We start from the raw sequence: 10,414 nt of genomic DNA on the forward strand, positions 1-10,414 counted from the left end.
GACCCCTTTATCTGTCTTTCTAAACTATACTAGGCTAGGGAAAAGACTCACTGTGACTTTTTATTTCCCAAGCAGAATTCAGTCTGGCTCATTTTCTAGGTTGTGGTTGAGGAGATATTCTGGGAGAGCTAGGCAAAAATGTTTCTTTTCACTCTGTGATCTTGACTCTGCTCTTCTACTACCTACCCCGTCCACCGATTATAGATCTTTTCTGTTCTGGGACATGATGGGACAAGAACAATGCTTATTCCCTTCCCCTACTAGCTATTTTTATTTTCTCACTTCCAGTGTTGAAATCATTCTATTGGCACAGCAAACTGAAGCAAACCAACTCCCCCCACCAAAAAAAAAGACCAAAAAAACCCCCAAAACAAAACAAAACAAACCCCAAAATCTAAAAACTTGACTTTCTTTCTATATTCAGTTATCATCATCATCAATCCACTCTAAGCTTTGGTCCTATTTCTTCTTTGCTTTTCTTCTTTTCCTCAATATAGGTTACAAAATCATATATACAGCAAATGTTTGTGTTGCTCTTTGTTTTCCTTGCCAGCCTCAACCCGTTCTGATCTTTCACACTTCTGACATTTAAAAAAAAATTGTTACTGAAACTTAAATACACAAAAAGGCTTTCTTGAAATGGAAATTAATTGCTATATATTTTGAATCCTCTCATGTTCTGCTGTGCACATGACACGCTTTTTTTCTTTTCTTATTTTGTATTTGTTTATAATGTTTCTTTTTCTTTTCTTATTGTGTATTTAAGTTTCAGTCAGATGATGGTAACTGAATATAGATAGAAAGTTGAGTTATTCAATTTTTAGTCTCCCATAAATCTAAATCTAAACACCTTTCCTCACACTGCTTTGAGCTATTCCCTCACCCTCCTTGTAAAGATCCCTCCCTTATCCTCCCAAGGATCCCTCCTTTGTTCTCCCAATTCCCATTAATCTAAACTCGCTTCTATACCCCTCCCTTAAACCTATTCTTTCACCTTCCCCTCTATAGATCCTTCCCTTATCCTCTCCCCTCTCTCTATACCCTTAGTGTTTTATTTCTTTCTGAATTTAGAAGACTTTTACACTCTTCTAGATATATATATATATATATTATATATATATATATATATAATATATATATATATATATATATATATATATATATATATATATGTATTGTTCCCTCTTAAACCCATTCCCAATGAAAGCAGGTTTCCAGAACTAACAGCCCTCCTCCCCCAGCTAATTCCTCTGTGTCGGTTCTTCCTCTCACACCTCATTTGTATAAAATAATTACTCTTTTTAACTGTTCCTAAACAGTTTTACTTTTTAAAATCATATCATACTCAGGTCTACCCCAATCTTTCTTATGAACTACCCAATTACTAATAACAATCTTAGACATACGTTTTACATTTTACACACATAAAAGGTAAACAGTCTGTCCTTATTAAGCCCTTTGTAAATTAGTCTTTGGTATGTATGTTATATTTCTCTTGGCTCTTGTATGTCAAATTTTCTATTAAGTACAGTTTTTTTTTAATATAACAAAGTCCTGAAAGTCTGACAGTTCATTAAATGTCATTTTTTTTTTTCATTCAAGATTATGCTTGGATTTGCTGGGTATTATATTTTCAGCTGAAGCTCCAGTTCTTTTGCTCTTTGATACATAATGTTCCCAGACCTGCAGTCTTTTAATGTCACTACTGCTAGGTCTTGTGTGATTCTAACTGTGGCACTGCCATATTTAATTTTTTTTTCTTGTTGCTTGTAGCATTTTATCCTTGAGCTGAGGGTTTTGGAATTCGACTATAATATTCCTATGAGTTTTCCCCATAGGATCTCTCTCAAGTGGTGATTGGTAGATTTTTTCTATTTCTACTTTCCCCTCTTGTTTTAATGGTTCAGGAAAATTTTCCTTAATTATTTCTTGTATTATTGTATCAAGATTTTTTTTTTTTATCATAGATTTCAGGTAGTCTGATTATTCTCATGTTTTCTCTTCTTGATCTGTTTTCCAGATCAGTTGTTTTTCTTATGAGATGTTTCACATTCTCCTTGGTTTTTTCATTCTTTATATTTTGTTTTATTATTTCTTGATCTCTTATAATTTCACTGGCTTCCTCTTGCCCAATTCTGATTTTCAAGGAGTCACTTTCTTCCTTAAGATTCTGGATTTCCTTTTCTAATTGGTTGACTTTCTTAACATTATCTTGTTTTTCTTGGATTTTTTTATTCTTTTTAAGTTTTCCCTCAATCTCTCTCACTTAATTTTAAAAGTCTTTTAAAAGTTCTTCTATGAATTCTTTTTGAGCAGGTGACCATTTGACATTATTCTTTGGGGTAGAAGTGGATTTATTTGCTTCAGTATACTCCTCTGAAGATGAACCCCAGTCTTCTCTATTCCCATAGTAACTCTTTATGGTTGGATTCTTTCTCCTTTGTGCACTTTTAAAAAAATTTGTAATAACTTGGTTTTTATAATCACTTCTAGTCCTGGGGTGCAGGAGATGGTGCCTCTAGTCTCAAATACTTCTTCAGTTCTCCCCTCTGGCCTGGAACTGGAACCAAGACCTCCAGCCTCCTGTAAGTGCCCACAGCCAGCAGTGTCCTGCCCCACTGCTTCTGCACTCACCCAGCATAGCTGGGTCTGATGTTCCTTGTAAGCAGAGGTTCCCTTGATCTTCCCTGGCTCAGATGCCCAACACTCCTAACTGTCCCCTGGGTAAAATTTCCTGCAGCTGGGGCTGCCATCAGTGTCCCAACCCAGCTACCCCCACGGTTTACCACTTATTGTTTAAGCTGACCTAGGATCTACCTTGAAGGCGTTTACTCTTCACAAGGACCAACCCTGGTCTGGGACTTTTCTTCAGATCTTCTCGGATTGTCCCAGGAGGACCCCTGTTCTGCCCCTAATCATTTATTTTTACTCTTCAATACTTGCCCTGAAGTACTATTTCATCTCATTTGTGAGGGAAAATCTTGAGAGCTTGGAATTCTCTGACCTACTTCTCCATCTTCCCAGAATCCTCTCCATTTTCCAATATTATTCCACAGTTATTTTCATCCTGTATTACCTTCCCTTTCTTTCATCTTCTAAAAGTTAAAAAAATAAGTTGGTTGTAATCAAATAATCTTTTCAGATAATCCTCATTTTTTTCAGTTAATGCAAAGACAATAATGATTAGAATTTAAATTCATTTTTTCTTCCAGAACCCTCTCTTTCTATTAATGTCTTAGTGACTATTAATGACATCAGGCAGCCAGGTGGTACAATGAATAGAGTGCCAGGCCTGGAGTTGGAAAGACTCATCTTCTAAAGTTCATATCTGTCCTCAAGTACTTACTATTTGTATGACCTTGGGCAAGTCATTTAACTCTTTTTGCCTCAGTTTCTTTGTCTGTAAAATAAGCTGAAGAAGGAAATGGCAAATCACTCCAGCATCTTTGCCAAGAAAGCCCCAAATGGGGTCACGCAGTGTTGGACATGACTGAAAATGATGAACAGCAATATTAATTTTATCATTATTCTTTTCATTACCTAGACTTGAAAACTGAAAGGTAATCTTGGATTCTTTCCTCATATTCAATTAGAATTCTGTTGATTTTCCATCTGTAATATTTCCTGAATCTCTTTTCTTCTTTTCATTAATGTTGTCACTACTCTAATTTAGCCCATCACTAGCTCCTTCCTGAACTAATAGCATCCACTGGACCAGTTTCCTGCCCACTAGCTTCTCCCAATTTCAATCCTACATGTCATTGCCAATTCAACTTCCTAATACATAGCTCTGTACGTGGCACTAAAAAAAATCCTGTATGATTCTATTGCCTGGTGAATAAAATCATTCATTTCTCCACAAACATATATTAGGCCCATCCTATGTACAAAACATTGGTCATAATCCTTTTTTTTTTTATTACATTCAAAGTCATTTACAATCTGATTACAAACTCCCTTTCTCTCTCTGACACTACTCTGCCTTCATGAACTCTATGCTGTATCCCAACTATACTTCTCACTTATCTCCTAAATATTTCCCTCACTTTACCATCTCATGTCTGCAGTTTCCTCCCCTTTATCTCCCCATATTGAATTCTACCCTTCCTTTCAAGGACAGTCTCAAACGTCACCACCTCCTCCTGGAAAAGTTCTCAGATCCCCTAGTCTGAAATTATCTTTTCTTCCCATATACGATCAGGTATCTTGAAGGTACCTCTCTTATGTAATTCTTTGCTGGCCTTAACTGCATGTGAAAAGACCAGCAATGCAGGTAAGTAGGTAGAAGAGACAATGACCTTGCCCCCTGGGTTTAGCTTGTCTCTAGTTTGTTTTCTCCATTAATTTTTCTAAGTGAGAGAACAGAAAAGACTTAAGATTTGAAAATGAGGGAGCCCTGGACCCCAATTTTTTTTATAGTTATTGGGCAAATAAGTATTACCTGGCTTATAGCCTGAACTTCAGAGACTGAAAATTAGAAGGTGTATGGAATTCTTTTTTTTTTAATGTGAAAAATTTTACATTTTATTTTTTTCAAATTACATGTAAAAACAATTTTTAACTTTCATCTTTTTAAAAAACTTCAGTTTCACATTTTCTTCCTCTCTCCTTTCCCTCTCCCCTCCATGAGACAGCAAGAAATTAAATATAGATTATACAGTATATGGAATTCTTATAAGAAGGTAGGGTTAGGGCTCTGGTCCTTTATTTACCTGGGAGTTTCTTTTCCCTTGTTCTTGGGGCTTCAGGCTGAATCTCCTTCCTAGGAGATAAACTAAAATGAGCTGGAGAAGAAAATGGCTAACCACTCCAGTATCTTTGCCAAGAAAATGCCAAATGGGGTCATGAAGAGTTGGACATGACTGAAAACAACTGAACAGAAACATTAATTTCTTCAGAGTCTAGACTCCAAAGGAACCAGAGAAAAGAATATAAAAGAGAAGAGAATCTAAGATTTTTTACCCTAGTTACTGGGCAAGTCTTTCTGCTTTAAAAAAGAGATTCCTTAAGTTCCATAAGAGCAGGTACCAGGTCTTAGTTGTTTTTCTATCTCCTTCAGCATTTACCATATTGCCTTATACATAATAGGTATTTGAATAGTTTGTGAATGAATGCAAGAATGAATGAATGGATTGTGCTTTAGCTATAAACTGAAATAAACACGTTGAAGGGCATAGAACGTGTCTAGTGTTAGCTCCAGGAATCACCAGCCAAAGTAATAAGATATTACCTGAGCATGTTTATATTTCTTGGCATTATGGGATAACAAAACATTCTAATATACAACAGTATTCTTATGCGTGAGATTTTATTACAGCTGAGAAATTTCTGAGGTAGAACAACCAGTTCTGTTTGAAGTAGGGGAGAAAGAGTTATATAGTGAAATATTTCATTTTGGCTGTGAAAAAAAAAATCTAACTCAAACAAGTAAAATGTCAGCCATAAAGACATACAACATTTTTCAGGAAGCCTTGTCCATCCTGTACAAATGTTTTCATACCAAATAGGCTACCCTTCATAATCGCAGTTATTGAGAAGACATCTCAAGGTTGCCGGTTGGAAATATGTAAAATATGTCCTGAAATTCAATCCAATAGAATTCCAACATTAGAGCTCATTCATAGGGCGGCACTCAAAGGCGATGTAATTTTCATGAAATATGTCCCTCTATGTAATCGTGAAGGCTGAATATTGTCATGGTTTCCCAGGAATTCTCAACCTCGTGGAAAATCCTCCCTACTGGACTTTTTAACTGCTGAGAAGAAATAGCAATAATAATGTGAAATTTAAAATAAACAGTCCTGGAAAAATACTATTCTCCCCCTCCCCCCCCAAAGAGGCAGCAGTAGGAATTTAGTGCCACTTGTAATATGACACAGGGGTTTGAAAGTGAACATAAATATGAGTTTTGAGCATGGCTTCTGGGAATTGAAGACAAGCAAAGTCTATTAGGAAAAAAAAGAGCTACTCATAGAAACCGAGCTTTCAAAAACTATTCAGGTAATCCTGAAGTGTGAGAGCTACCCAATTCCCTCTGCCCTACATACTTATAAATGGGAACAGTTGTTGCTCTGTAATGCCATTATTATAATCTATGCCATTGTTTATAATTTGGTCTAATGGTAGATTCTGGGTTCACTTTTACCTAAATATGGGAACAATAATAATATCTAGGTAGAGGACCAGAGAGTCAAGTTTGGGGTCAGAAAGCCCTGTGGTTCAAGTAAGTCTTCCTTAACATGTAGTAGCTTTATGACCATAACAATAATAATAATAATAGCATCTATAGAGCCCTTTAGATGTAGCCCATGTTCTCTGAATTGACTATCCTAAATCTTGTTGGGTCTTGTTCCCAGAGTCTTGCTATTATATCACTTCCATGTTCTGGAGATGGCCCTGAGAGATAGAGGATATCTTTACAATGCTATAGCTCATGAGCCTCTCTCGGTTGTCTTCCCATCATGATTGTCAGTTTATTATCAGTTATGCAGTCAGACTTAGCTTTTAAAAAGGGTAACAACACTTTCTGTACCACTTTCATTTCCCTCCCCTTCCCATTCCTGGCTTCCAGTCTTTAAAACTATGGTGTCTCATCCTGGGACTTCCCTCAGACCTTGAGTCCGCCTCATCCTTGAACATACAACTTTCCCTAGAGCTTTGTCAACATGGAAGTCCCATTATAATGCTAGACCTGCTTCTCTGATTGGTGAGTTCTTCTTGGAACCTCCATTTTGTGGAAGGGCCCTGACTAAGCTTTATTTTCCTGCTCACCCAATTCCTGACTTCAAAACCATCTCCTACCTCATCCCTCACACTTTTTGTTTCCTTTTATGCATTTCATTACCCCGTTAGAATATAAACCCCTTGAGGGCAGAGATCGTCTTTCTTTTTATTTTTATTTGTACCCGTAGTACTTAGCTTGATGCCTGGAATATATTAAAGTGTTTAATAGATTTTTGTTTCCTTCCTTCTTTGTTTAAGGTGGAATAGTGTACAACAGAATCCCCTCTCCCCACCCCACCACTCCTACCACCACCAAAAAAAAAAGTGTGACATTCTCTTCCATCCGAGACAAGTGGATTTAAGACTAGAGTCCCTATGGCAAAGGTATAACCAAGCTCTGGGTTCTTGGAATTTCTTTTCTCTTCTTTATAAGTGCTCATGAAGTTCCCCTTAAGTAGGGCATCACTTCTTTCTGTGTTCTTTATGGAATATGCTTTCCTGCACATATCTTCCAATCTGTCAGCAAGCATTTATTAAATGTTTACTATGTATGTACCAGGCACATGCTAAACACTGGGGATATAAAAAAAATACGGTCCCTGTCCTCAAGGAACTTACATTCTAGGAAGAAGCAATATGTGAACAGCTGTGTGTTATATAAGAAACATGAAAAATGTAACAAAGCTACTTGTGTATGCATATATACATAACACATGTATATAACACATATTTATTTATTGTGCAAATGGGAGATAATCTCAGAGGGAAAGCACTAGTGGTGGTTGGGAGTGGGGTGGGAAGAGAGGGGGCAAGGAATTTGTCTTGCTGAGAGTGGAATTTGAGCTGAGTCTTGAAGGAAGCCAGAGAAGCTGGGAGGCAGAAGAAATAAGGGAGACCATTCTAGGTATGGGGGAGGGAAAAGGTATTGAGTAAGGAGATAGAGTGTGTTGTGTGAAGAACAGCAAGGATGCCAGTGTACCTAGATCCTAGAATGCATATACACACACACACACACACAAGACTGGAAAGCCAGAGGACTTTTTTATTTGATCCGAGAGGTAATAGGGAGTACTGGTCAAATCCGTGGTTTAGGAAGATCACCTTGGCAGCTGAATGAAAGTGGCCTGAAGTAGGGAGAGACTTGAGGCAAGGAGACCAATCAGCAAGCTATCATAATGTGCATGAGCCACAGGGCTATGTGAGTGAAGAGAAGGGAACACACCCAACAACACTTATAAAGTTGGAGACAACTTTGTGAGATAAGTGTAGCAAGCATTATTAATTCATTTGTACAGCAGAGAAAACTGGGAATCAAAGAAATCTAGGCTTTCCTAAAGCCCTATAGCTAGTGAGTAACAGACTAGCACCACAAATTCAGGTCTATGCTCAGTATTCTTTCCATGGCACTGCATTGTCTCTAATGATCAGGAGAGGTTCTGCCTATAACCATATAGATTTTTGAAATTCTTTGAGATTAATGTATTTTTACTGAAACCCCCCCCCCAATAAATCAAGAACATTTGTTAATCACTTATTATGTACCAGGCACTATGCTAGGTAGAAGGAGTATGTGTATATGTGTGTGTATGTGTGTTTGTGTGTGCATGTATGTATACACACATACATATATACATAAATATATACATATTGTCAATCCCAAAACAGAGTTTGATCTAAGAAAGACAAACTATTTGGTTGTGTGTCCACATTTTTATTTCTCTAACAGCTAGCTTGACATGTACTGCATGGGAGTCACAGTCCAGAACTGGGCCCCCCTAAGGGGTCCAGTCCAGAACTAGCTCAATTTGGGGATTGAGGGTACAGACTTAAATGCCCTTGGAAGAGTAGGTGTTCCCAAGGGGTGCTGATCAACTCTGATTGGTCAACACAATCGGAGGTGAGCTATATTAAAATGAGGGTCTTGAGTACGTGACTTTGGTCACTTAATCCTAGTACAATACTTTTTCAACAGGGGCTGATATCACCCCATCATCATTCTACCTTTGGACAGAGGAAATACCTGTTCTATCAGACCACTCTCCAACCACACCCCTCTTAGCCTTGCCCTATCTAGGCAGAAGAATCTGTCTCCACCCAATCCTAAACAGATTAAATTAATTCAGGCCTGGGTTGAAGTTTGACCAGGATAAGATTATCAGTAATGTCCTTGTGAAGAACTTTAGAACAGGAGGCTGGCTGGGGGGGAAGCTCAGAGAATAATACATATATATGTATATATTGTATATATGTATATATATTTGTATACACACATACATATACACACACACATTTATATATGTTTATATACACATGCATATATACATATGCATTTACACACATATATGTATGCATGCATAAACACACAAATGATACAGTCCCTCTATGAGCTTACATTATGTTGGCAAGGATGGGGAAAAGATGGGGTTTGGATGCAACTTATTTACTGAGAAATAAATACAGATATAATGCCAATAAAAAAATAGTTATTTGTGGTGAAGGACACTAACAACTCAGTGAATCAGGAAAGGCATCTTGATGAAAAAAGAGGAAGCAGATCAGTAGTATGTGAGGGTGAGTAAGAGGGTCTTGGACAGCCATTTAGTCAGTGAATAAACCTTTATTAAGTGCCTACTATGTGCCAGGCAGATAGACTAGAGTCAGATTGTGAAAGGCTTTAAAATGCCAAATGGAGGAGGGGTTTGTGGATAAAATGGGGCTACTGAAGTTTCTAGTGCAGGAGAATGATATGCTTTTAGCGGCACTTTCATGATACACATTCAATATATATCCATTACAGTGGATAGAACTCTGGGTCTGGAGTCAGGAAGACTTGAGTTCAAATCCTGCCTTAAATACTATCTATATGACCCTAGGTAAGTTACTTAACCTAGTTTGCTTCAGTTTCCTGATCTGTAAAATGAGTTGGAAAAGGAAATCTTTGACAAGTATAGGGTCATGAAGAGTCAGACATGACTGAAACAACTGAACAACAATAAATTTGACATAAGGTCAGCTAGGTGGTGAAGTGGATAGAATGGGCTCATCTTCCTGAATTCAAATCTGGCCTAAGGCACTTAATAACTGTGTGCCCCTGGGCAAGTCACTTAACCCAGCTTGCCTCAGTTTCCTTATCTGTAAAAATGACAGAGAAGGAAATGGCAAACCACTTCAGTATCTCTGCCAAGATAACCCCAATGGGGTCACAAAAAGTCACAGGATTGAAAATGAATGACAATTTGACATCAGAGTGGAAACTGTCTCTTATTATTGGCTTAACGAAGGAACTTCTTAGAAAGTATTTCAGGAAAAAGGAAAAGAATTGGATTTGTGTCAAAACTGCTCTGGGCAACTGGTAGCTTCCTTACATTTTGTTTCCAGTCTCTTGAATCTATCCTAGGATTGCCCCTCCACCGAACTTTTTTTTTTCCCAAAAATGAATATGTTAAAACATGACACTGTGTGTATGTGGTGGGGTGGTAGGAGAGGGGAAGGTGGATTTTTCTGGCTCTTTTTCAGTTGGTGTTTGAGACTTACTGTTCTGATATGTTAATCCTTCAAGTCATTTGATCCTGCCTCAGGCAGTATAAACAATGACTTTCCATCCACAGCCCATCTTACAAGTCTTTCAGTCATGTGCAAACTGCTTGCTTTCCCCACTGACAAGAGAAAAGGGGAGTCTGGGAGATTCCAG

This window comes from Phascolarctos cinereus, unplaced genomic scaffold (genome assembly GCF_003287225.1).
Source record: "Phascolarctos cinereus isolate Bilbo 61053 unplaced genomic scaffold, phaCin_HiC Scaffold_1;HRSCAF=81, whole genome shotgun sequence".
Taxonomy (NCBI): domain Eukaryota; kingdom Metazoa; phylum Chordata; class Mammalia; order Diprotodontia; family Phascolarctidae; genus Phascolarctos; species Phascolarctos cinereus.